A 25,967-nucleotide genomic window follows, 5' to 3' on the forward strand; every position below is an offset into this window, starting at 1 on the left:
ATTTGAAATTGGAATGCATGTAGCAAGGAATGTAATTATGTACGGGCTCTTCAGAATGCACTGCCAGTTGTTACAGGCATGCAAAGCATACATCCCCCTTCTCCCCAACCCCTACACCACGGCACCAGTTCACCTCAACAATGTAACAAATTTAGCAATTTTCCGCCTAAATGCAGAACCAAATCGAAATGTGTGCCGGGCACACACGCACACGATCGTAGCGATGGGCAGCAAAGCCCTCTCGCGAACGCACTGCTGCACCTTTCCGTCAGCTGTCACCGTGTCTCGGCACCCGTGGCCGTTTGTGGACGCGTTTCGTGTGCTTGTGTGCCCTTGAGTGTGTGTGCAATTGCAATTCCCCCAACCGCGTGCGTGTGCGTGTACTGCAGCTCACGGCGAGCCTAGAGCGAGCACTCTAGAACAATCGCGAACCGGGCGTAAAACGTTTGAAGGGCTTTGAAGGGTGCTGCAATAGAAGCTGAAACAAAAAAGGAACCGATGGTGGAAGCCGCACAGAGCACTGTCGCGAGTTTGTGCCGCGAGTGCGTGGTTGTATGCGTGCGAGCACGCTGCTGCCGCTGCGTTTGACATTCAAAAACGAATGCGCGAAAGGTGCGTTTTTGTGCATTAAGCGAAGGGAGGGAGCGATGAAACAGAGCGAGCGCATGAAGTGGCTGCACCATGCAGTGAAAAAAGAAAGAAACACACACACACACATATACACACGAGTCCTCAACCCCCTGTGCAGTGTGGAAAGTGACGACTGCAGCAGCAGTTCGGTAGAGAGTTTTCAAGGTCAAAGTTAAATTTTACATCCCTGCCTTTTCGCACCCTCACCGAAAACCCGCCCGTTTAATCGAGCGGTGGAAAATCCATGCTGAGAACGGAGAACGGTGTGTAACCGTTGCAGGAAAGGACCAGGCGACCAGGAGCCCCTTGTGTAGGAGGCATGGTGGAAAGGAATTCTAATTATAAGCCGAAATGGTTGACGGTGGGGTGATGCATTCTAGGGGTGATGCTCGTGATGCTTGTCAAGACCGCGGCGCTGCGATGAAGTGCGTACCCAGGGGATTGACGAGATTTTTGGACTGGGTACGTGGGATGGGCTCGTGCTGCTGCTGCTGCTGCAGGGGATAAGATCCTTTTCATGCATCACGGGGTTCGTCGAAACGATGGGCGCACGTCATACACGGGATCCATCATACGGCGGCAGGATGTGCTGTTTCATAACAGGCAAACCGGATTTTATCCTACGCTGCTAAAATGGGAGAAAAAGTGAGAAAAAGAAAGAAGACAGAGAGCGTGAGTGGAGGTGAGATTATAATTAGCTAAGTATGGCGGATGCCATGTTGTTCGCCCCTGACGCATTCGGAAGGATGAATACGCGCTGGAAAGCGACGAGTTCTAATTAAAACTGAATCACTGAGACATTGGGGGAGGGGTGGGAGGATTGCCACACGTCACGTCAAAAATTATCTGACCGGGGGTTTTGAAGTTACCAGAAATAGGGAGGACTTTTGAGGTTAAGCGTTTGCGTTTTTGGACGTTCTAGTTGATAGTTGAAGGGGTTGACGCATTTTTTTTTTCATGAAAGTAATAGATGTAGCATCACAATTATTCGGTCCCTGCTGTTGGTTTTTCACAACAAGCGTATCCGCACTGTTTGACAGGTGTCAAAACCATAGCAAGATTTGACATAAGATTCAACAATAGCGTTGTTTACATTTAATTATGATTTCATTTTAAAGGCTTTAATTAATTAATTGTGCTTTGCTCATGTTTAGGAAATGTTATACAACATAATAAAGATGTACAATTAAGAATGCAAATCTAAGTACAACTTGTAAGTTCTTCGTTAATCGTCCTTCCCATCGTTTGAAGTTTGTTTTTATTGTTTCCATCAATTTTTTTTTGTGATTTATCTTTCAAAGTTCCAATTGTAGCCCGAAATTCATTACGAACTACAGGGTTTTCCGCAGTCAATTTACAATGTCTATAACACTTATCATTGCCTGCGAGATATTTTTCGACAGCCGTCAAATGTTGCGTTTGCATCACAAACATTTTTCAGCTCTTCCACATAATGTTCAACACATTTCAAGCTGGATTGAGTTTGACAGTTCTTTATGTTGTGTTACTAGAACTGGAATTTTATTATGATGCAAATAACCATTTGACAGCTGTTGAAAAACATCTTGGAGGTGGTGAATAATGATGTGCACATTCGACAGTGATTTGGAAACCTCTGTAATAACTCTCAAAAGTAAATAAATTTGGGACGATTGTGAGAACTGTTATAAAATTGTCAAATAAATGAATTAAAATGTTTTGGACACATTCAAACTATGTTTGAACTCACAGGATGAATTATTATGAATCTTACTCTTAAAATCTTATTTCAATGTTGGTATTGTCATTAGGCATCAGAGAAGAAAAACAAATACCAGAAATGATTTATTCGCTCTGAATCGCTAGAATCTGTTACTAGAATCTTATTCATTAAGTTATTCATTGTCCAAAACTCATTTGCTTTGATTCTAGGTAAATAATTAACGTTCCTTAGTCTATGTCCACTTATTCTGTCACGTTTATACATTCAGGTGTTGTATATGAGTAGCATACTAATTTGGTTCTTGATTCTATAAGACGCTAAGAGGGTTGTATGATAATTAAAATTTCACTCCCTTTGAAATCTACATTCCTTTGAAACTTTCCAGAAAACGTAGCTCATCACAGAGAGTGAATCCTGAAACTAGCTCACCTACACTAGTTTCGCTCTTCTGGTTAACAGATGATTCCACAAGAGGCTTCCTTTCACCTTTTGAAATAGCACAACACCACAGCATTCAGCGACATCAGGAGCTAATTATGTGATTGACTTCTGTTCGCAGGATAATCCATCCATGTTGTTAGCATTCCTTTTGCCAGCGCCAACGGGCGTTGTAAGTAGGCAAACATTCCTTCCTTCCCAAAAGCTTCAGAGATACCGAACGTACTGCTAGTGTTAGTGGCATACATGGTGCAGTGAAGCGGTTTTTGCGACACACATAAAGTTCCGGGTGGGTGGTTCCTTACCATCCGCCTGCTCGGCCTAACGGCTACACACTTAGGTTTAATTGGAAGGTGTCACATAAAGCCATCGGTTTAATTTAAATTCTTTCGCCAGCACTCGAGCAACGCTCAGCAGGCAGGGCAGCGCTACATTGTGTCGCTACAAACAGGGGGGACCAAACCGGGAACGCTTACTTTGTAATGTGGGACTGGTTTTTGTCATTACATTAGAACCGGGGCCCTTCAATCAGAGCCAAAAGGTAGCTGACGGTGCCTTGGGAACTGACGTACGCGTACTGTGCGACGGGTCCTTACCGGGTGCGAGTGTTGCGAGAGTGTTTTCGTTCGCTTTCTATGGCAACCATTTGAACAAATGGTGCGGCCGGCACACATGTTCACAATTTACATTCCCGCTTGCCGCGCTGGTTTTTGGCCAAGTTTTTCGGCACGTTTTTCTCCACTCCATTCGGGGCGGGCTTTTCGATTGCGGCGATTGCGAACGATTTGTCCCGCTGACAGTTGAAAACACTCATCATCATTAAAGTGGTCACATTTAGACGTTTGCCATCTAGAAGGGGGCTTCCACCTTCTAACCCGGGCGTTCCAGCTGTCAACCGGTGCCCCTACCCCACCTGTCAGCTTCCGCTGTCCGCTAGAGTTTTATTAACAAAAACGCGACCCTGATTCACCCTTCTGCTGTGCTGACGCACTCGGATCGTTTCGAAAAATTTCAAGTTCACCCATACACCCTTGCACACAACGGCTTGCATTTTGAAGGCCACACATCCTGTGTGTGTGTGTGTTCTACTTCAGGATTGCTGTGTGTGTTTTTTTTGGTGCTGTCTCCCCCTATGGTTTATTTTCGCATAAATTTTAGCATATTCGACCGGACGATGCAAGCGCGGCACTCCCTACTGCCTAATGCACACACATACACACGATGCACTTCCATTAAGCGCATAATTGAAAGCTATCTGAAATCTGACATTAAATACTTTTAATTACACATTCTCCGGACGTCCCTCCTGCCCATGAGCATGTGCCACCGTGTATGCGCGTGTGTCTGTCCGCAAGCCTGTCAGCGTCGGGATTTGGTCCGGCAGGACGAAAGATCACCAACACAAACGAGACATCATACGCCGGTATCGGCTTTACATCGGCACGCCACCCTACGGGATGAAATCCATTCCCGATCCTTTTGCGGCTTTTATGGCACACATACAAGTACACGCATACACGCGGAGTTGATGGACCAGGAACCCTTAAAAGCAACGTCGGTATCGGTAAAAAGGGTGCTGGCGGACTGTGGCTGCCGCATCAGGTTCGCTCCCGCTCCAACGGCTGGTCACTTTCCAGGTTGTGTCCAGGGTGTGTATGTGTGTGTGTTGCCAACGAGATTCCATGTACAGGAACCATCCCAATCGCGCTATGTATAGGCTGAGCTTGATATACACAGCAACTCGGTGCGGTGTGTGATGCTGCATAGCAACAGAGCCATCGCCATCGGGTTGGATCCATTTCATCATACGCGGGCCTCGGTGTGTTGCGTCACTCGCCATCATCCCGTCCATCAGTGTCGAAAAATGTGTATGCAACCTCCACCTACCCACTCGGTCGACGATGGTAGGCAACGAGACGAAGGGCACAAGAAGTAGTTAACACACACTGCAAAAAGTACTATTACACACTCCCTGCTTCAATTGCTGGCTTCTTGAGGGAAGAAGGGGGGGAACGGTGGTGAAGTATTTTTTGGGTATGTGGTTTTGCTTTTACTTGGTACAGAATTACATGACGGTACAGTGTTTTAAACCTGGATGGATGAAGCTCGCGGTGGGGCTGGAAGTGAGGACAAATTTGAAAGTGAAACCATAATGTGTGACTGAATGGAGGAACTTAGGGGTTTTTATTGTTCACACACTGGATGGAAGCAACAAGAACTTTTATACGAATATAATAAAATAATATAAAAAATACTTTCCGTAAATTTGCACGTGCTAACAAAACTAAAGTTTTACAAAAAAAAACTGCTTTACAATAATAATAATAGAAATACTACTCTACAATTGAAAGAAAAATAGCACCATCATCATACTGTAAAGAAATAGGAATGAAAAAAAATTAAATAGAAGAGCAAACATCCCACTGAACGGAAGTGATAAATGTTCACCAAATGAATAATTTGTGGAAGAACAAAAAAAAAAAAATAAATAAATAAAATTAAATAAAACATTAAACTTTCAAATAAATAAAACATGCTTTACACCATATCTGTTGAATGGAACGTATTAAGAAATAAAACAAAGTGAAAAAGAACAACAAATAAATGAAAAAGGAAAAAAGGAAAAAACAAAAAGTAAAAACAAAAAACAAAAACAGAAAGAAAAAGAAAAATTAAATCACACAGGAGCAAATAAGAAAAACTGAACTGAAAAACCGAATAGAATAAGTAAATGTGTTGGATGTTAAGTTGTCATTCGATTATAACTAACAACTATAATATCTGGTTATTTATAGCTATGTTTAATTATTCAAAAATACAGTTTGCAGTTACAATTATTACAATTTGCTGCTTATATTTCCAACAAACTTAAGTCTCTTACGTTTTTTTAAAGTTATTTTTAAAAAATTTACATCTAGTTAAAAGGAATTAAATCCTTGCAGTAAACCATTGTGCAGAGCAAGAATTTGAACGTGAAGTGATAGGCGTTATGCAATGGGAGAAAAAAAACAATATGCGAATGCCAAAACTCTTGCTCTCCTTCACGCTCCTTATCCCTCGCAGTGGTGGAGCCTGTCCGTCAGCGATGCTTTCCGTCCTGTCGCGGTTAGTGTCCTGTCCTGCAAAGCCGTCCGCTCTTCTGGTAGGTTTATAAAACCGAAAGACTCGATGGAGGAGGTGCACAAAACTGGCGGCTACCAAAAAAGAGGAAAAATGCAAAACACACCCCCCTTCCCCATACCAGCGGCGACACATGATGTATGATTTTGATCCTTCGCCGTACGCTGAATCGGCCCCCGACGATGAGATATGCTCATTTTCATCAAAAACCATCACGTATGTGTGTTGTGTACGTACTCTCTTACACACGGTTGACTCTGCAAACATAGTACCAGAGATTCGGATGTGTGTGAGTGTGTATGTTTACCAGATAGACGGATAAATTCTTTTTTTTTGTTCGTATGCATGCTCCAACCAAAAAAAAAAACTGCTGCTGTATGTGCATTAAGCCTCCAATGTGTACTGCCGTTGGAGGGGTAGTTGTTCGCCTGCCAAGTGAAGAGGGCGAACACGCGAAGGCACTGGAGATGTTTTCATTTCAACAGCGACACCTTTAGCGCGTGTGTGTGTATGTTGCTAGCCGTGTGCTTTCGCTTGCACGACGCGAGATCACTTTGGTTATAATTCTCGGCATCGTTTTCCATCGTTCATCGTTTGCATCCCATCCCATCCCCAGCGCAGCACTCTCCCGCACGACGTTGTGCACACCTCCGTCGCTCTAGTGCTGTGCACTAGAGGTGTGTCTAACAAACGCCTCCTGCCCTTTCGAGCAGCTTGTCCGCAGCAGCATCGGCCCGAGCGAGTGGTACGGTTAGCAACAGCAAGCAGGGCCCGAACCAGCAGGCGGATCAGGTTCAGCTTCTTGTAGGCGAGGCTTTGCTTTCTCGCTTTGCAGGGCATGAAAAGAACCTACGACGAGGAGCGGGTTGTTGGGGATAGGGGTGGAGGGGAGGGGTGCTGGTGGGGAGCTCCATGGCGGAAGAGCGAAAAAGAAACCTTTTCATGGCCTCGCATAGTCCAAGGCTTCCTCTACACCAAACAGCTCTCGTTCTCTCTCTCTCTCTCTTCGTCCAAGTTGCTAAGGTTTTAAAGACCCTTTTTGGTTCCTTTGGATCTTTCAGTGGGATAGGAAATTGACCTGAGCGAACGAGAGACAGAGATAGAGAGAGCGAGATGGCGAGAACCTGTCAGTCGGAAAGACACCGAGATCTTATTCACTTCATGGCTTGGTGCCCCGGTAAAACGAAACTTGTGAGGGCGCAGAAGAAGATGATGGGGGGGGGGGGGGGGGGGGGAGAGTCATCGTTTGCGCGTAGAGCCAGGACAGGACAGTTTTCAAAATGACACGATGATACGAGGGCTGATGGTGCAGCGTGGAAGGAGCGGAGCTCGAGGAAGATATGAATAGAATATGTCAGGCATGATGTGGAATATAATAGATTTATGTAGACACTTTGTCTAGTCATGTCGAGTCGAGATATCAAGTGCAACAATGGAGAGCCAACGGGAGCTCAGGTTTTAGCCGTGACGCGAAAGACCCTTCTTCTCGCTTCTCCGCCCGTCCATGTGTGTGTGTGTTTTATAAGGTGGAAAAATAGTTTCCACCCGAGCAGTGTACTGAGGATGTGGAGCTTGGAGCGAGCTTGGAAGATGTGCAACGGAATAGCGAATACGATACATGTGTGTAGGAGCACGCACCGATGAGCTTATTATTTAATGCTCTCGACTGCTCCGTCGGAAAGGTGTGCATCGCTCGGTTTCGATCCACCCGAAACCCTCCAGCAAACATCCGCCGTCCACTGGGACGGCGGCCAGACCCTGGTGTGGTGATGTTTATCAACTGCAGTTTTCGACCGCTGTTACATAATCTTGATTATCAGCTTATCGGGATGGGGCGATGTGAGTGTACTCCTAACCTCTACCAGCGTTGTACCAGGGTGGAGATAGATGAGCTGCCCGCTGCCAACCGAACGAGGGTGATGATTTATGCACTATCGTGCACTAACGAAGCGGTAAGTGCATACGACTGCAGCACGGCTCCGTACGGCAAGACCGACCGGCCGACCGTTTGTGCACGTAGTCATATTTTGCTGTGCAACATTTATGATCTAAACGAGTCGTCAATATTTTGCCATGTGCAGTCTTGGTATAGAACCGTTCTCCGCTTGGGCTTTCTGACCTCCCCCCGGAGGACAATCGGATCTTCTCCTTACATTTTATAAACTGGGAAATTATATTCTGCCAGCGACATAGAAACTAGAGAAAGAGAGAGAGAGATGAGATAAAGAGAGGGAAACACACTCCATCATTATAGTTGTTGAACGGTACTGCAGCGGAAATTAATGATAATGAGAGCTATTACTAAATGTCACCTTAATTGACAGTTTAGTTTTGTTGACATTAAACTGCAAAGCGATGTCCCATCATGTCATGTTGGCACATCGTTGGTGCTTGCGTTTTGCAACGAAAGCTGTTACTTTGCACTTAGCACAGCACTTCATATTTGATGGTTGGCTAAAGAGAGAACGATAATGGGGCTCGAGTGTAAAGGCGAAAATAGTGCGTTTACATCGCTGCATACAATTCTTGAACCGACACAAAATTCTTAGTAGATGCAGAGTGCTCTATTACGCATCGTTATTGGCATAGCTTTATCACAGGGTTTGATAGATATTGATAAATTATCTTTTTTTCTTATTTGATTTAACAATCGTAGGCGTTGTTGTGATCAGTCATATGTATCTAATGGACTTGAATGTACGTGAATTACTGGTTTCGTATTAGGATAATAAGCACTGTTTATGAGGTACTTTCTGAAGTGAGTCTTAACCCAAGGAAATTGATTGGAATTGGAAATTTTTTCATGATTCTTTGGTTGACATTTACATTACTTAAAATTATATTACCTGATAGTACATGTGAAACTAAATCTGAATATAAATTATAAAGGATCTTTCATTTTAAACAAATACCATTGATATAATTGAGTTGGTATGTTATACATTCTAATATTTTGCCTCTTTTTTATCATTTAAGCTAGCTTTTTCTAATTTTTTCGTTAAATTCTTAGTTTAATCATCTGTAATCTGATTGATCCGGCAAAGTTTATATTTTGGCGAGAGTCTTAACATCTTTTCAGAATCAGTACAGTATGTCAACTTTTGTAAATAAGATAAGATCTTCTGTAAAAAAAACTTCGGTATTGCATGAGCGCAAGATGAGTCCCGTGGAGGTGTGACTTGTACTTCGAAATCATGCTCCGTATTTCATCTCCTTCTTTTTGTATTATTAAATCTCATTTTGTATTCATCAACCCCGGGAAGCACCCGTTAGTTCATGCGAATGAATTTGACATAACATAAGAGAGGAAGCCTCGACGTTTCCTCGTCAATCCATCCGATCATAAGCTTGGGTGATTTAAAATATGCTACGAGAAGCTCCAGGGTAGAAAAACTTGGCACAAAATTGAGCACCGGATTATAAGACGCGATAGTCCCGCACGCTAAATAATGCACGTTTTCGCTGCGTACGTGTCAGCGTAAGCCGGGTAAGATAATTGTTGCTTAATAATTGATGCAAAACTCACCGTTTTCCGAAAAGCAGTTGATTAACGTTACAGATAAGGCGTTCTTCTGTTCTGGTGGTGTGAAGGCTGGCGGCGACTTAAGCTGCACACCGCCATCGAGCAAGTGACAAATCGCCCACCAAAAGCGTAGACACTATTCGCACTCATTCATAAGTATTTTTGGTTGAGTGATCGAGGATAGATATGAAACCCGTTTCAATGCAAACCCTCCACGGAGAGCTAAAATTAAAAACCAGCAAATGTTGCAAAAAATTTCAAGAGGATGCCCACTCCACTGTAAGGGCTCTTCGAATTTTGTTCGCAAAAAAAGGAAAGGGATCAAGACGGCCGGTTTGTATGGCGTGGTGAAACTGAAAAGAATTCCCATGCCATACGGCCATCCCTCAAACCATACACATTCTGTCATCTTACGGTGGTAGTAATATTATACAAGACTGTTTTTCACGTCCCCGTTTTACTCCTTTTTTCCTTCATATGAACCAACACTGTTCGCTGCAACATTTAGTTTCTTGCTTGTTGTTTTTGTGCGACCGGCTTGGCTGGAGGATCCGTACTTGAGTTTTGCTCCAGCCGGGAAAAGGGTCTCCAGAATCTTGCAGAAAGCTTTCCATTTCTATTTCACATAATGGCGGAACAGTACAGTCAGTATTTCAAGGTTCTATTCTCCACCCGACTGTCAACCCAAACACTCACACCACCGCACCGGTATCGTCTTTTGAGAAGGAAGGAACCCTTGCTGCTGCATGGCTTTTCTGTGTTCAGGAAGCAAACACACTGGAAAGTAATGGATTTTTCATTCATCAAGTAAACGTAAGCCGCCGGTTTGGGTGTACTCCCGCCTGTATTTAAGGTGAAATAAATAATAGCAACAGCAAGCCATTGAAGCGAAAGCGGGAAGGGAAAAAAGCGCACTCACTCCACCCCAAACCTTGGTGAGGGCTTCAATCATTTCGGATTGAAATATTTGACAGCCTTCCATCGCGCGCGCGATATGTCTCCGCGCGATGTGCGATGAGGAAATGATGGATTGTTTCTGTGCGCCTCCTACCTTCCTACTGTGTGTTGGTGTTTTTATGTATTTTCCTCTTCCTTTTTTTTTTTAAACCACGGAATTGGATTTTTCCGAAACGCACTGGAAGCCACAAAATCCCGGAATGAAAAATGATCTGCGCGAAGAGTGTGCCTGGTAGGGCTGTTGTCTTTAAAGAGCAGGGTGAAGGTGTTAAAACTTGTCTGCTTGCTATCCCGCACTGAGAATCTGTGTGGGAGCCTTAATGCTTTGCGATAGCTTAAAGAAAATTTAATTTTTGTCGGCTGTATGAGGCAACATGTTAGCTTTGCCCGTTGCCGCTAAACTCACCGAGTGTGTATGTGTCATACACATTTTAAAAGTCGTTTCTGTGCCAGTTGGCGTCCAACGATTTTCGAGGAAAACTCACATAAGCAGATAAGCGATGATCTAATACGTTTGCAATAAGCTGCGTCCGCTCGCCATGGCTTTTCTTTCCGCTGGCAATCAGCGTTGTTTGCAAATCGGTTTTATATTCCTTCATGTTCATGCGTGTGTGTGTTTGTGTGTGTATTGCGTGCGTCTCAATTTCCTCTTCAATGTCCCTTGTATGTGTGCCAAAAAAAGCAACCAAAAAAACGAGTTAGATGATATGAAAGAATAGCCCTGCGTTGCACGAGCGATGAAGATTAGACTCGACCGACCACCCATGTGAAGGGGAAACGTTTTCGGCCCAAAATTGAGCGATTGTGACACACGCGCGAAAGAGTCTGTCATGGAAATATATGCAATCCATCGTTTGGATGGGGGCTTTTATTCGGTAACGAGAGAAGAGCGTACCCAAAAAAAAACGAAGCGACACGAGAAAGATTGAAAAGCGTTTTTCCCACCCGCCGTCCGTATGCTCGCCTCAGTGCTGATTGTCAAATTTTGATAGCGCACTGCTTCGTGAGGAGTAAGCAGAGATAGAGCGAGAGAGAAAGAGAGAAAAAAAAACATCACATGTCCTTGTGCCCTTCACGTGATAAGCGGAAAACAGGGATCCTCGCGACGGGTAATGGTAATCGATTCTGCTTATTCAATGCGGGATGGGTTTTCGTTTTTTTTTTACAATTTTTTGCCTAAGGATGATGCTCGCAGCACATCAGCTGTTCATAAGACGGCGGATAGATTCGAGTGCAAATGGAGGCGTTTCTCGTTAGGAGAGTTTTATTTTGGGAAAATGGTGGAAAGAGAGACAATTTGTTTGGAGGAAGGATTGGGATGCTTCATGAAAATGGTGGCGGGAGATGTTTTATTTTTCCCGTCCGAGAAGCAATTTGGTGTTATCCCTTTCAACATTTTTGTTGTTATTTCTATTTTAATTTCAAAAAAATCACCAATTCAACGAACACAACAGTTGAATTTGTTTGTTTATACTTTCGCTTCCGTTTCCGCACTGGACACAGTTTAATATTTATCATTGTAACCACTATTTCTGTCCGGAGTCGGAGTCGGAGTGAGAGTTGGAGTAATTCGCAGTCGGAGTCATATGGAGTCGGAGTCATCCTCAGTTGGAGTTATCTGCAGTCGGAGTCGTCTGAAGTCGAATAATCAGAATCAGAATTAAAAAAAATAAATAAAACACCTAACACTGGCCCAATCTTGGCGACTCCGGACGACGCGGAATTCATATGACTTCGAATGCGGATGACTCAGAGTCCGGACGATTCCGGACGACCTCGGACGAAACTGATATTTGTTACATATTTTCACGTTCAAAAAAATCTAACTAGAAAAGTTGAAGCTTTTTGCATTTCTCAGATCGGCTTTTGGTTGTGTATGAAGTGTTGATATCATTTCAGCTGGAATATATCGTACAAAAAATGAAAATACGGCCTAATTGACTGGCATGCTCATTATTTTCGACAAACTTAAGTCCAAAAAACTAGGAAGTTCTAGGAACGGACGTTGAGGCATTAATGATTGCTAAAATGTTAGAAAGAGTGAAGTTGGTTTCGGGTGATACAAAACATTTTTGGAGCCAGCTTCCAAATTATTGGAGCAATCAAATCCGTCCGAAATCGTCGATTTGTATGTTGAATAGGTGCGTTTGGAATCCAAATGGCAAATTCAACAAGAAAGATTTTTCGATTTCAACTCCAAAGAGAATTCAAATATCAAATGATTAGCGAATCCATTCCATTGGAGTCGAAACCAAACTCACTCTAGCCAGAATCGGATCAGACCCGTTCACATGCTGGTTAAATTCCTATCCATTTCATGTAGCATATGTAACTGAACCTATTTAACTGAAAGATCTTTTATTTGGAATTAATTTTTCACTTACTTTCTCCAGATCAAATTTCCTGCTACAGCCGCTGAAACGGCAAGGAAATTGGTTCTTCCCAACGGAAGGATTTCAGCTTCATTAACACTGTGCGTGCTTGCACTAGCCTTCCCCAACCTACCCTAAAGAGCCAGCCGGTGCACGAAAATATGAAGGTAATTAAAATATTTTTCCCAGTTTTCCCGTCAAGCAAGAAAGTCATCATTAAAATGCCAGAACGTACGCTCGGTATGTTAAGAATTGAATGAGCACACTCTCGCACTCACATATACACCATCATAAGCACTCACGTATAAAGAACTCCCGGGTGAGAAGATTAATGTTGTTTCGATGGATTTATTGGGAGTAAACTGGTGACACTCGGCGCTTAATACGAGTGATCGTTAAAAACCGCCAGTCCGATTCACCCAGCCGCACCCTCGCCCTGCGTTTGGTTCATTTCCACTGTTTGTTTGATTTATAACGTCATTCTCTTTCCCGTTTTCCCCCTCGGCCAGCCTTCCTGTGCCAGCCCGCCAGGATGAGGGCAAGTAATGTGAGATTGTGAATTTTCTTCGTCTCCTCCCCCCTCTCCCTTTTGAAAATCGGTATGACATATTCGGAGCGATTCCGTGCACCTGTTCCTGTCGTTACAAACCCGGCAGAGGGCGCCGCTGTTCGCTCTTCTCTTAGATGCGTGTATTTTAGTTCCTTCTGGTGCACGCGCACGCCTGTCGGCTTTTTCGGTGAATAATGAAGTCGCTATGTGTGTGTGTGTATGTGTGTGTGTTTGTGTGTCAAGCGATGGAAAAGGAAGGAAAAGTTGGGAAAGCGCAAAGAAGGAAACCCCGAAAGCGATAGAGAAGTACAAGGCGTACGAAAATGGCGTACAAATTGAATTTATTATCTCATTTTTCATTTTTGAATTATGAAAAGCTGTTTTCCTCAACGTCGCTGCTGCTGCTGCTGCTGCTGCTGGTATTGCTCTCTGTTGTGTTGGTTGTTCCACATGGTGACGGAGAGTGACACCAAGTGAACGGGACTGTCTTTGAGGCGAACCAGACCTGTCAGAACGATGGTGTACGGGACGATTCCATTGGAGGAACAAAACCATGTTGGGTAGTGAAAGGACGCTCACTCAGTGCTGTAACTTGGTGAACTGTTTTGTCCCCTTAACTTCAAGGCATAGCTCAGCGTCGAGGCAGCAAAACTTCTTCCCAACAGACCCTTTCGATCGATTCTATGTTCCGTGTCACAGGAGAGGGGAAAGAAACCTTCTAACCGCCGAAACAGATGAGCGAATTCTCACATTATGACCGTGACATTAAAATTTATTTTCCCCCTTTTTCGGACCTCTTGTACTACACCCGCAACAACCCGGTTACTCCAACCACTCGCCAGAGTTCGAACTATCGAAGTTGGCAGTGTTTTTACTGTACCGTGCCTAGTTTCCAAGAATCCAAGGTTTTGGGTGGGAAAAATGGTCGCAACGGTTCTTTCTTTAGTGGAAAAGTTTTTCCGCGTCGTTCGCTTTGGAGGGAAAACTTTCTCCAGCAATGAGCTCGTTGTGCTCGGACCCGGCATTGCATGCCACACCCGACCACAGCCGCCGTCCTCGCACTCGGCTTTGACCTTTGACCTGGCACTGTAGCCAGCAAACGGGGAGCAAGCTGAAAACAACTTTGCAATCGGAAAATATTTCACAGCTGACTTCTTTCCACCATTAGGAAGCAAAAGAGAGAAAAGAAAAAAAAGCTGAGGAATATTGCTCGTTATTGTCTACACAAGGGAAATGGAACGCCAAAGAACGCTTTAAAGGATGAACAAAGAAGGAGGATATAAAATTTGCGTGCCAAAGAGAAATTGTGCGCTGAAAGCTAAAGCACAGCCACTAAAACTGGTCGTTGATGTAACAAAGTTTCTTCATGTTGTTTACTTCTGTGTGTGTGCGTCTGTGGGTAAAGATATAACCAAAAATTACTACTTGATGACATACGTCACGGCAACTCAGGGGAACTGCTGCAATTTGACCAACCCAACGACCGTAACCAAAATCCAAAACGGAATACCATTTCTTTCGGCTGCTTACAACTCTGAACGGGTTTGGTGCTTACTCCTTTGTTGTGTGCTAGTGGTGGGAGCTTGGAATCGGACCTACTCGATTCCGATTCTGTGTTCGGTATCAATTCCGGAGACGATTCCGAAGCCGACTGTGAAGTTGACTCCGGAGCCGAATTCCGAGTCAACTCCGAATCCGGAGTTGAATGCGGAATTGGAGCAGGCTTCGGAATTGGAATTGACCTGGGAATGGCAATTTTCTCCAGAAACGGAATCAGAGTTGACTCCAGAATTGGAATTAGCTCCGGAATGAGAATCAGACTTGAATTAAGAAGTTTCAAAAGCGACATCAGTCTGGGAATCTTCATAAGAATGATTCGTTTTTAAATGAATTTGGATTCTTTGTTGCTTTCAATACGTAGTATCATTGGACCCATTGTACAGGGATGGTCCCATTGGACAGTCGTCAACTCGTACGACTTCACATAATGTTCTTCATGGGTTTAAGCCTCATAAGAACCATCCCCCCGTAGCAAGGACTGACTATCTGGCTGCGTGGTACTGAATAATATCTTGAAAGCCTGTACAGGTCGGCATGTCCCCAAAGGACGTTTATGCCAAGTAGAAGATCTATGAACCCAAACACGGAGATCTTAAACTGACTCCTTAGACTGACTCTTCTTACGGAGATACCTAACCTGACTCCGATTTCAATGCCGATTCTGATGATGAAGTCAAATTCGGCTCTGGACCCAATTCTCCAGGACTCCAGAACCGATTCCGATTCCAGAACCAAATTTGATTCTGGAACCTTTTGCGGAGCTGATTTCGTTCGATTCTGGACCCACTATCACGAATCGATTCTAGAAAACTTCGGATCTAGCCGGAATCGATTCCGACGAAAACTTCATTTTCCCCATCGCTGAGCAGTATAAGTGGAGACGCTTCCATGTTCTGCAAACACGTCCCATCCTCCGACGCTCTAGACGAGTGGCGTGTGTTTTCAGTTCGTATCGGAAATTGAACTTTCGTTCATTAATCTTCCGTTTCTCATGTTGCGAAAAAAAGACGGAGAAAAAGAAATGAACACGACATGAAAACCTTATTTCCGATAGAAGATTCAAACCACTCACAGCTGTTTGTGGTACCAAGAGCTTCAGCAATCACACACACACACACTCTCTCGAACCACACAGTTAATTTAGTATGGTGCCAAAACCTTGTTTGCCCCTTTTTTCTTTCCTGCATCTATCTGCGTATGTGGTGCGCCTGGTCATCAAAACATTTATTTTAGCAAACGATCAGCTGTCAAAGCGGCGCAGCGCCCCGTGCTTCACATCTGTCAATTTCTCAGAGCAAACAATTAAAACCTTTCGGACATGCCAATCCTCCACACCCTGCCTTCCTGTGTAATGAGAGTGAGAGTGAGTGGGCAGGTTTTCGGTGCCCCAGGAAAAGGTGCCGCACAGTATGTGTGCGTGCCTGCGTGCCGTGCGTTCGTGTCATCGTAGAGGCAAATGATCAGCCTGGTCCTGGTGCTAACCCGGGGAGTTCCGAGGTTTTTTTCTTGTTGTGTGCCGGGCATCATTTTTCATCGTCAGGATACGGCCATCGGACGTCCAGTGCCGGGCACAGAATCATTAGACGACTACTCCATCAATCCTCCGATCTGGTAAACGAATCACTCGTTGCACTCGTTACACACCGCTGGGCAAGGAAACATGCACACACACACACATACACACACCCGGAGAAGGGCCGAAGACAATCTGAAACCGTTCAATCCTTCCACAGCCAACACAAACGCTATAATTAATGACTTTTTCTATCAAATCCAATTCCAAGGCAACGCGTGCATCCTGCCGTCCTTAAAGAGGGCACGCGAGTGCACGGGAAGGAGACGGGAGAGGGGGGGGGGGGGGAAACGAAAAGGAAATGAGGAAAAACTTACGAAAGTCTGTAGTGTGTTGTCGCAAGGATCATCAATTCGTTGCTTTCTCTGCCGCCTGGAACGCAGCAGCATTTCTTGCAGCTCTTGGGGTTAAGAAAAGTAGCTTGCCATTTTCGGTTGGTCGAAAGACGCTGGGATTGCCTTTTCAGACTGGCAGACACAAGTATAAAGACGTCGTCTTCACTCGGGAAGAACTCAAACAGAGGTTTCCTTCCTTTGCTCAAAACAGAAAGAAACGAAAGCGAAAAAAAAACATGCCATTTCCAAAAAGTACGCGAACCGTGTATGCTTGTTCATAATGTTTGCTAAGCAAACTAATAACTAACTCGCACTATTCAGGCACATACTGACACACAAACACACACACACACACACACACACAAAGAGTATTTAAGAGTTTGATGTATGGGATCTTGCTGCAGCACATGATGAAGATGGTCCCTGGCAAGTGATTGAAGCTAGAGACAGGCAAACTTTCATCAAATTTAACATCCCACTCTGTTTGAAGAAAGTGTGAACGCAAGCGAAGGGACGCAATGAACTCGCACGGTTGGAATGGCATATGTGTAGCCCGAAGTTTTAGTTTCTTCAAGTAAACATGCCATTAAATTACTGTCTTTTGTTAATCTATATGCGCTCTTGCACTGTTTAATTGGTGATCTTCTGAGGATGAGTGTTGATTCAGTTTTGACTATGTTCTAATTAAATGCTTTTGTAAATATTGGCACATGGATGCTGTGTAGCTTTTGAATTTTCGATGTTGGTGTAGTTTCTCCTTTTTTCTTATTATGTGACTCTTTTTATTGTTTTATTTATCACAATGGATTTTTTTAAACAATTTCTGTCTTTTGTTTTACAGTTCTATTGTTTGTTTTAGGTTTTCTTTTTCTGACTTTCTCTCTTTATCTTATTCCTGTTTTCTTGCATGCTTCAATTGTTTGATTAAAGTTTTTTCTTCTTTTTTCTCTCTCTTTCTCTTTCTCTTATACCCCACTTTTAAGTTTTTTTAAAATTTCATGTGACATAAACTTTTCTTATTTTAGTAATCATATTGTAGTTCCGGTCATTTCATGTTATTTATTTTTACAGTCTTTAAAGATTTTTTGATTTTTGATATAGTGTTAGCAGTTGTGTTGTTTGCTTGGGAATAATCATGATAGTTGCATTCATTTTGTAATATTGTTGCTTTATCATGTCCTTTAGTTCATTTTCAGATTTTTTGTCTTATTACTATCTTTACGGTTTTTTTTTCTATGACATTTTTATTCGCTTATCCTTTTTTTGTTGATTATTTGAATATTCTAGTGTAAATTGGATTTTTTTATCTATTTTGCTGTGTTTTTTGTATTCTTTTTTAAATAACATTAAAACAGTTGTTTTAATACGTTATTACTATCTTTTTTCAGATTCTACTCTATATGTTTATTGATTTGATACTGATGTTAGAGGAAAATCTTTCACTTTTTGTTATAATGCGTTGTGTATTTAGCTTAATTGCTCTGCACACCGTGCAAAGATAGTGTGAAACATACATTTAACTTTTTCCACTGCTAGTCCCGTATCATACTATCTCCGAGCGGCGGAAGTGTAGCTCATACATCCTTGAAACACACTCCTCATCGTGTGATGAACGTCACAGCATCCGGTGGCTGCAATTAAAACTTGCTCCTATCATTTTTGCCTCCCAGTGCATCAATTCCGCCCCTAAAAGCTGTGTCCCTGTGACTAACCTGCTACAAAAATAAAAGACAACCGGCGTATGAAAACATGCCCCATGTGAGAAGTTTGTCATTTAGCGGGCACGATCTTTTGCCGCTTAATACCTCCCCCGGTGCACATGCTTTCCCGGCAGACAGGCTAATAAAAGTCAGCTACTGTTTCTCCGGTGCGTCCCGGGTTGAGTCATGTGATCTGCGTGATTCAGCCTCCTTACAGAGGGACCTCCTCCCCACCTCGCAAGCCACAATCTAACCTCGTTGTATGTTAGCAGCATCTTTGAACCAGAACCGGTAGCTAGTTGGTACGGATTTGAAGCAGTAGTTTGCAAATAGCACCTACAACGGACCGGGTGCCCTCGGGGTCTCGCTTAGTGGTGCTGTAAAAAGTGGCGGCCAGCCCAGCGTTGAACACGATCACGATCCTCGCCGTCCGAATCACGTGCGATCAGCCATTTCGTAAAAAAAGAGCGATCACCCACTCCACGCATTACGCCCTCCACAGTAATACTGCCTTTCCCTTCCAGACTATCTACCAATCTACATCTAGCAGGCAGTTACTGAAATGAAAACGAAGCCAAAGGAATGGAGGCAAGATCTGAAAGACGTACGTGTGTGTAAAGCGTGTGGAAAACGCAAGAATATAGCAGCTCGAGCTCGATTCGGCTCCGATGCGAGTTCCGGGGGCACAATTAAATCAGCTGATTTATGTTTTGAAATTAGTTTTCGTACCCGTAGTTTTCCTGGTCTTTTTCTTTTTTTCTTTGTGTGTGTGTACAGTTTGCCCTTCCATTCGCGATGCTGTGGTCCATTTTTTCCGTTGTCTTCTGCTTCACCCGTACCTGAAGAAGAAAGAAAAAAAAAACCGGTTAAAAGTGTTGTGTATACCATGAGTGTTGTTTTTTGTTTCTTCTGTCAGACCCGCAGGGTCTCTCTAATGTTAGTTGCATGTGTTGCTGTTGTTGCTGGCTTTCATTCCTTCCATCCACACTCACCCATCCGAAAGGGAGGCCGGCCCTTGCTCGCGTTCGTGTGCTGGCTTCTGTTTATCGTTTACTTCTCGCCGTGCTCTTTGGGCTTTCTGTTTCCATCAGGCGGCCCCATATCGTTGGTAGTGTAGAGAGGAGCAGCAGTACCTGATGTATGTTATTGTCGTTTTGTGTTTTGCCCTGATGCTGGAAGCGCTGATCGCGTATCCCAGCCCTACCCCTTTGCGTTCCCCCGACCATAAAGATCGTGCGCTGTCATAGTGCGGTTGCCGTAGCGCGAAGAAACCCTTTTCCGTGGCGTGTTCCGTGGTGGTGGCAGTAGGCAAAAGCCATTTTCGCCCCTTCCCATCGCTCTGGAGAAGGAAGCCTGAAGAAGGAGGTTGTGTGTGTGTGTGTGTTGCTTTTTTGTGTTCCTTCTCGCCTCTAATTTATGTTATGCCTCGATCACGTTTACGACTTTTTATTATTCGTTTTATACCTGCGCGACGGTGGACGGTTTTGGTTGCGAACGCGAGTGCCCCGCGTCGGTCCGAACCGATCTGTGTGGCAAGTGCTGGGCGGGGTGGTAGGTTTAGGTAGGTTGGAGGTAGTTTTCAGAGGAGGTTAAGGTGACCTGGAAAAGTTGGCAGCAGCAGCAGCAGCAGCAGCAGCACCTCGTTCGTAAATTGGTTACGAGATATGTATCTTCACGTTCACGAGAACTTCCCCAGCGGTGCCTGCCGGGCCCGGAGGAGTCGGCGAAGAAATTAGTTTCCTTCGAAGAGACACTCAATCCGAGGTCCGAAACCTGAAACCACTGCTGCTGCTGCTGGATCTTTACTGGGCGTCGCACGATTAAAATGAGACGCAATTTCTTGATCATTCCTATGGTCTGGGTGTTTGTTTCTTGGCTTTTTTTGTTGCCCTCACGCCTGAACTCAGAGGCTAATTCTAGCTAGACATCAGCCGACGTGTAACGCAGGATGCGCTGTTTGTTCGAAAGTGAAGCGATAAGACACCTTTCATCAAACCATAAACCATCTAACCAGTTTCATGAATTGACCCTGAACGACATCCCTCGATTTGAACCTTTACCACCACGTGTGTGTGCGTGTTTCCTGATACCGAATTCGCCGAAAGTGTACGTCCTTGGAGCGTAGTGGCGGAGGGACTGTACGCTGATAAGGAAAACATCAAACAAACAAACAAACTTTGTCCAACGCTTGATGTGGCCCACCGGCCGGTTTGCGTGGAGATTTGTTTGCTTATTTTTAGACCACTGTTTCGGTGCTTCGGTCTTGCTGCAAAGCAAGATGTTTTTGGGTACGAGCCCGTACGCCGAAGCAGATAAGACGGGAAGCGCGTACTCCAAACGCCTTCCCAAACGCCCATTAACAGAGGGCCGTGTGTCACTATCACTGGTTCTGCCTGCCTTCGCGTTCGCACCGATAAAGGTGGATTTTGTTGGACGATGATGACGAAGAAAGCAAGCCTGCAAGTGTTCCAAAGTGCTTCATCTTAATCTCGTCGCTCACGTGTGTGTATTGCTTCTTCTCTGTTTTTTTTCTCTCAGGAAGCGAAAATCCGTCCGAGTGTCTCAAACACACGACGGTACAGAGCGCTCTCGTACATTGTTTGCTGCGTTTTCAACACAGGAAATGATTATTGAACGATTACCGTCCGGTATATGTGCATTTAAATCTGCCCGCTGGATTTTTTTTTTCTGCAGGCTCATTCTTCAACGAATTTCGTTGTTTTCGCTCTGTCCAGATTGTATTTCAAAACGAGACCAGGAACGTGCAGAGCAGAGGTTTCTTATCATCGCGGCCAAATTTGCACGGTGTTTTGTTAATGATGCAGGAAGTAAACAAAAGGTTATCGGGCGATAAAGCTAGCAGCAGCACAAACAGCGTTTACGGTGTGCGATGTTTTTGCGTACTTTTGATTAAACGTGGATGTCGTGATTGTCTTTAAATCATGTGCTCATTTGTTATTTTTCTGTTTATTCTCGCATTCAGGAAGCTATAAAAATGGACTTTTTGTCGATAGATGAAGTAAGAGAGATAATAAAGAAGAGTAGACTCTTCAGACATTGGATTTGATTGAGACTTTCTTTCTGTTTGATATATATCATAACGCAAATTGAGCTATTTTATATCACATCACCTGTTTAGAATATTGGTCATCATTTAGAGTCGACAAGGTTATCTATTGTTCATATTGAATACCATTACATTCATGTGATTCTTTCTGTTGTATATCCTGTTCGTTTTGTATGAAGACGGATTTTTAGCTTTAGGTAATATCCCGCATGTAGTGACTCTCTGATACCTGCGCTAGAGATATTCAGCTTCAAAGTTATTGTCTTCAAAGTTCAAAGTGTCAAAGTTCAAAGTTTCAGTCTTGCTGTGATTTACATTTTGATTAATCAGATAGGCAACGTATAATTCTTACCATTCTACAAGATCAAGCCTAAACGTTGAAACGCTTTTTCATTATCTTTTCCTTCAACACGTACCAGAAAGGTTACCACCAATAGAGATTCAGACATTGGATGTATGGCTCGTTTTGTTTGTTCTCAGCGAGGCTCAAGTCTCTATGGACATGGCTTCTCTATGTTTTGTAGCCTCCGCAACACACAATAATAAATATCTTATCTTATTGCAGGTCACCTTTCCTTGTCGCAGCAGAGTGAATGGTTTTTGTTTTGTGGTAAAGGTTTGAAACGTACAGCTTAGTAGAAATTCCCAATATACAGAATTCTGTTATTCTTTGAATCTTAAAATTTTAGATTATAGATTTATAGAAATTGGACGAATAAAAAACGATCTAAACTAGATTTTAGTAAATGCACCTCGCTGAGCTGTAATTAACACATTTACTTAATAAAATCACGCTTTAAAGTACGGAGAAGATGGTATCATACATATCACAAAAAATTTAAAAACTACATAATGGTGAATTCCAGAAGATTATTATATTATTGTTGTTATATTTAATCCGAAAGTTATCCAGCTGGTGTAAGCTTACATAACATATTTATTTTTCAAATGCTACAGAACATTGCAAAAAAAATCTCAAATACAAAAATGTATCAATAGACATAGCTAGTTTAACCGTCAATATAACTAAATAAATAATCAGCATGAACTGTGGATGCGTCATGCTAACCTATGTTAAAAAGTCCGTAACGTGTTTAAATTTAAGTTCAAGTCGACATTGTTTTCTAGCGAGTTATAGGGTAAATGTACCTATAGTGGTGGTAGTAGCAATAGTGGTGGTATTGCACTAAAATGCGGTTCATACGGCAAATTAAAAGCAATTAAGTTATTTACGTTAGTGTGAAATGTTCTTTAGCCTTTTACAAAGGGTTTAAAAGATAAATGGGGCCATTCCGTTACTTTGTGACCGAAAAATCCATTATTTTGTGAAATGTGTCAACATTTTTCCAAAATCCTTAGGATTTCATAACGAAACTCATTTTTCTGTTAACGTTCTAAATGACCATATAACCACGCAATTACTAGTTTTTCAACATAACTGTTATGAAATGTTATTGTTTTACTAAAATTATTTGCCTTTTGACCATATTTATGCATTTTTAAGTGTTTTTTACCATAGTGCCATTATAGGTACACAAAACAGGCATGTTCCTATAGTGGTTATAGTTATAAAATCAATAAAAACAGGTCGTTTTCTGTTTACTCGAGGATATTTTCGACATGTCGTACTGTTTTTACTAAAATAAGCAACAGAAATGAGTTTTATGTAGGTAATTTACCAAAAACAGGCCAAAATTCACTTATATGGCTGAATGAAAATTTGACTTCAAATCAAGCACACTCTTCTAGGTGTAGGTTGACGACAGGTGTGATGCAGTACTTTCGTCAATAGTTTCATCGATTAACATTATACATTTTTTTACGATCAAATTACGGAAGAAACCAATATTATGGCAGTAATCCTTGCTATTCATACGAAAACAGCTTATAAACTAAGTTTCATTGATATTATACACCGTTTTTGATGCATCTTTGTTTACCACCACTATAGGAACACAATAAGACGACTATAGGAACCATACCACCATTATAGGTACAACGAAGCAGTCACAAAAATTTGTATTTTTTCGAAAATTTGATGTATTTCATGATAAAAATGGTTGTGATTGCGAAGATAAAATATATTACAATTGCTATGTGTTAAAATATTCAGAAATTGTCCTTTCTGACACTTTAAATCCATTAAAACACATCGGTACCACTACAAATTGCACCACTATTGGTACATTTACCCTAATTACTTATCATATTTAATCAGAGATAATTGGATCCAATATTAGCCGATCTGAATTCTATGTTGAATAGTGTGCTGGGTCTTAACACCCCGCTGCGGACCTGAACGTTCAATTTACCAAAAAATAACGAGGCGTCTAACAATCCACTAATAAGTTTGTTCATATTCTAGACATCATATTTTACTAAGCTAGCTGCAATAATAGAATGAGATTGTATCATTTTGATCAACTTACACTGAACAAGATTTATTTTATGAATTTGCAGTATTTATTTTTAAATGTAAATTATTTAGCTTGCTTGAGTCCTGTACCTACTCCTTTCAAGTATATGTGAATTTTGTTCAGGATATACTAACATATCGACCAATTTCGGCGCTGTTCAACATCGTAAAAAATCTCCTTCTTGCAGGAGATGTCCCTGTGCTTCGCTCTCCACCCTAATTCAATCGTTAAACGCAACCAACCGGTGAATCGAACCAAAGTCCCCATGCATCCCGAACACGGAAGGAAAGAATCGCACCAGGTAATGGGAAAACTTTCCTTATTTTACTACCACCCGTTGCCTGCATGATGGCATGATGGCCCTTAGTTCGCTGCTCCGATTATCTGCTGTATCGGGAAGTTGTTGCGTTGTTTCAACTACAGAGACAAAGGAAGAGAGCGTGTATGTGTGCGCCAAAAATAAAAAAAAGAGACGAAGAAAAAGTATCTTATCGTAATTTTTCCATCCGATTGAACGGTGAAAAGTGAATCTCATCTTGTACATTCACTGCAGATACACACCCTCCAACACACACACACACACTTGATGTCATCCTGAAAAAGCGAATGCCTTCCTGCCCTCCCCCGAATAAGGAAGGTGATTGCAACCGGAAAGTTTAAAACCATCCTTTCCCTGGTACGGTATCGTCGTGTACGGTTTATTGCGTCGTCAGTAACCAAAAGGATGACGTAGTTACGGGACACAAAGAGAAAACGCCCCAAAAAAGCAAAAAAAAACCACCGCTCTCCCGAGGAGTCCTGCCTCCATCACCAACTGCGAGCGTACAAAACACAACTCACAGTGACACTCGCACACTGCACGGGTAGATATATTTAGGAGGCCAGCGCGGCACCGAGGAGGCACGGCAAAACGGCCTCCACTCCATTATTACGGTGTATTGCGTTTTATTTTTATTATTATGAAATTTTTGATGCGATTTGATTACACCCGGGCTGCAGGGTTTTCGTCACTGCTTTTGTCAAGGGGACAAACGAGGAGTGGCTGGCAGCTAAGGAGTGTATGGCTGTGTGTGTGTGTGAGTGTTTTTGAGCGATTTCGGCAAGTCGGCGCTATTGTGTGTACGCTCCCTCTGCTGGCGTCCTGAAGGAACGCGCAACGCATAAAACGCACCTCTCGCACGCGGTGTGGAGGTTTTTCCTCTATCACTCCCGGCTTTTGGCCAGGAGTTGGCATGGGATATGAAGGTTCGTAAAAAAGGGATATCTGGCAGCAACATACTTCCCCCACCGCGGCCGGACTAAATCCTGTATCCTGTTGCTCTGCCCGTCTTTCGCTTGTATTGGTGAGCAGTTGGTGCGTTTGGGAGTGTGCGTAACATTTGGGATCTGGTTCCCGTAGTGGTTCACCCTCGCAAGCTTACACAGCATCAACTAGCGGTACTTTGTACCGGCAACCTAGCGCTCGCTCATCCCCCTCGAAGTCATCTCTAGGGAAGAGAGATAGGAGAGCGAGAATCAATTGCGTCGTGTGTTTTGCATTTACGCCCCAGGATTAGAACCATAGTCCAGGACAAAGCAACACCCACCGGAAACCTTGCAATCTGGGACAGGTTTCATCAAAAGTTTGGAGTTGGAGTTGAATACTCTTCAGGCCAGTAACGGGCATTGGTATTGTTTCTCTCTACTCTCGGTAGAGCCTACTAAGACACACATTGTTGTTTGAAAATTGTGTTTAATGTTACATTAAATATCTTGTACAATGAATTCTTGGTAGTCGAGCGTACTCCAAAACATGGGGCAAACAAGATTTAGCCAAGTTTGAAGAATGCAGCATACCATTATACCCCTTTTTCGTGTTGGCATGGTGTCACAGGACGAGGTAAGCAAAGGGCGGCTCAAAAGTGCACTCGGTTGGAAGGATAAATTATGCATGGAAATTGGTTTCCGAAGGGGTTTCGGAAAACTTGACTAACAAGGCTCCGACGAAAACTCACAATTTTCTCCGAAATAGCATCCTACTAAG

At 43.1% G+C, this 25,967-nt stretch overlaps 2 long non-coding RNA genes across 2 annotated transcripts in view; one reads left to right on the forward strand and one right to left on the reverse strand.

Moving 5' to 3' along the window:
• The window catches only part of LOC120958986 (uncharacterized), a 60,102-nt gene extending 37,663 nt beyond the window's left edge, over positions 1–22,439 (forward strand). The window contains exons 2-3 of the long non-coding RNA XR_005752113.2: positions 12,764–12,909; positions 22,093–22,439. This is a non-coding gene — a long non-coding RNA (uncharacterized LOC120958986). The remainder of the gene's footprint in view (positions 1–12,763; positions 12,910–22,092) is intronic.
• On the reverse strand, positions 18,090–21,412 carry LOC125907374 (uncharacterized). Its single transcript, XR_007452594.1, has 3 exons — positions 19,925–21,412; positions 19,190–19,299; positions 18,090–19,017 (listed from the first exon to the last, which is right to left on the reverse strand). It is a non-coding gene; the product is annotated as an uncharacterized LOC125907374 (long non-coding RNA).
• Positions 22,440–25,967: the final 3,528 nt, after the last annotated feature.

Source organism: Anopheles coluzzii, chromosome 3 (assembly GCF_943734685.1).
Source record: "Anopheles coluzzii chromosome 3, AcolN3, whole genome shotgun sequence".
In the NCBI taxonomy this organism is placed as follows: domain Eukaryota; kingdom Metazoa; phylum Arthropoda; class Insecta; order Diptera; family Culicidae; genus Anopheles; species Anopheles coluzzii.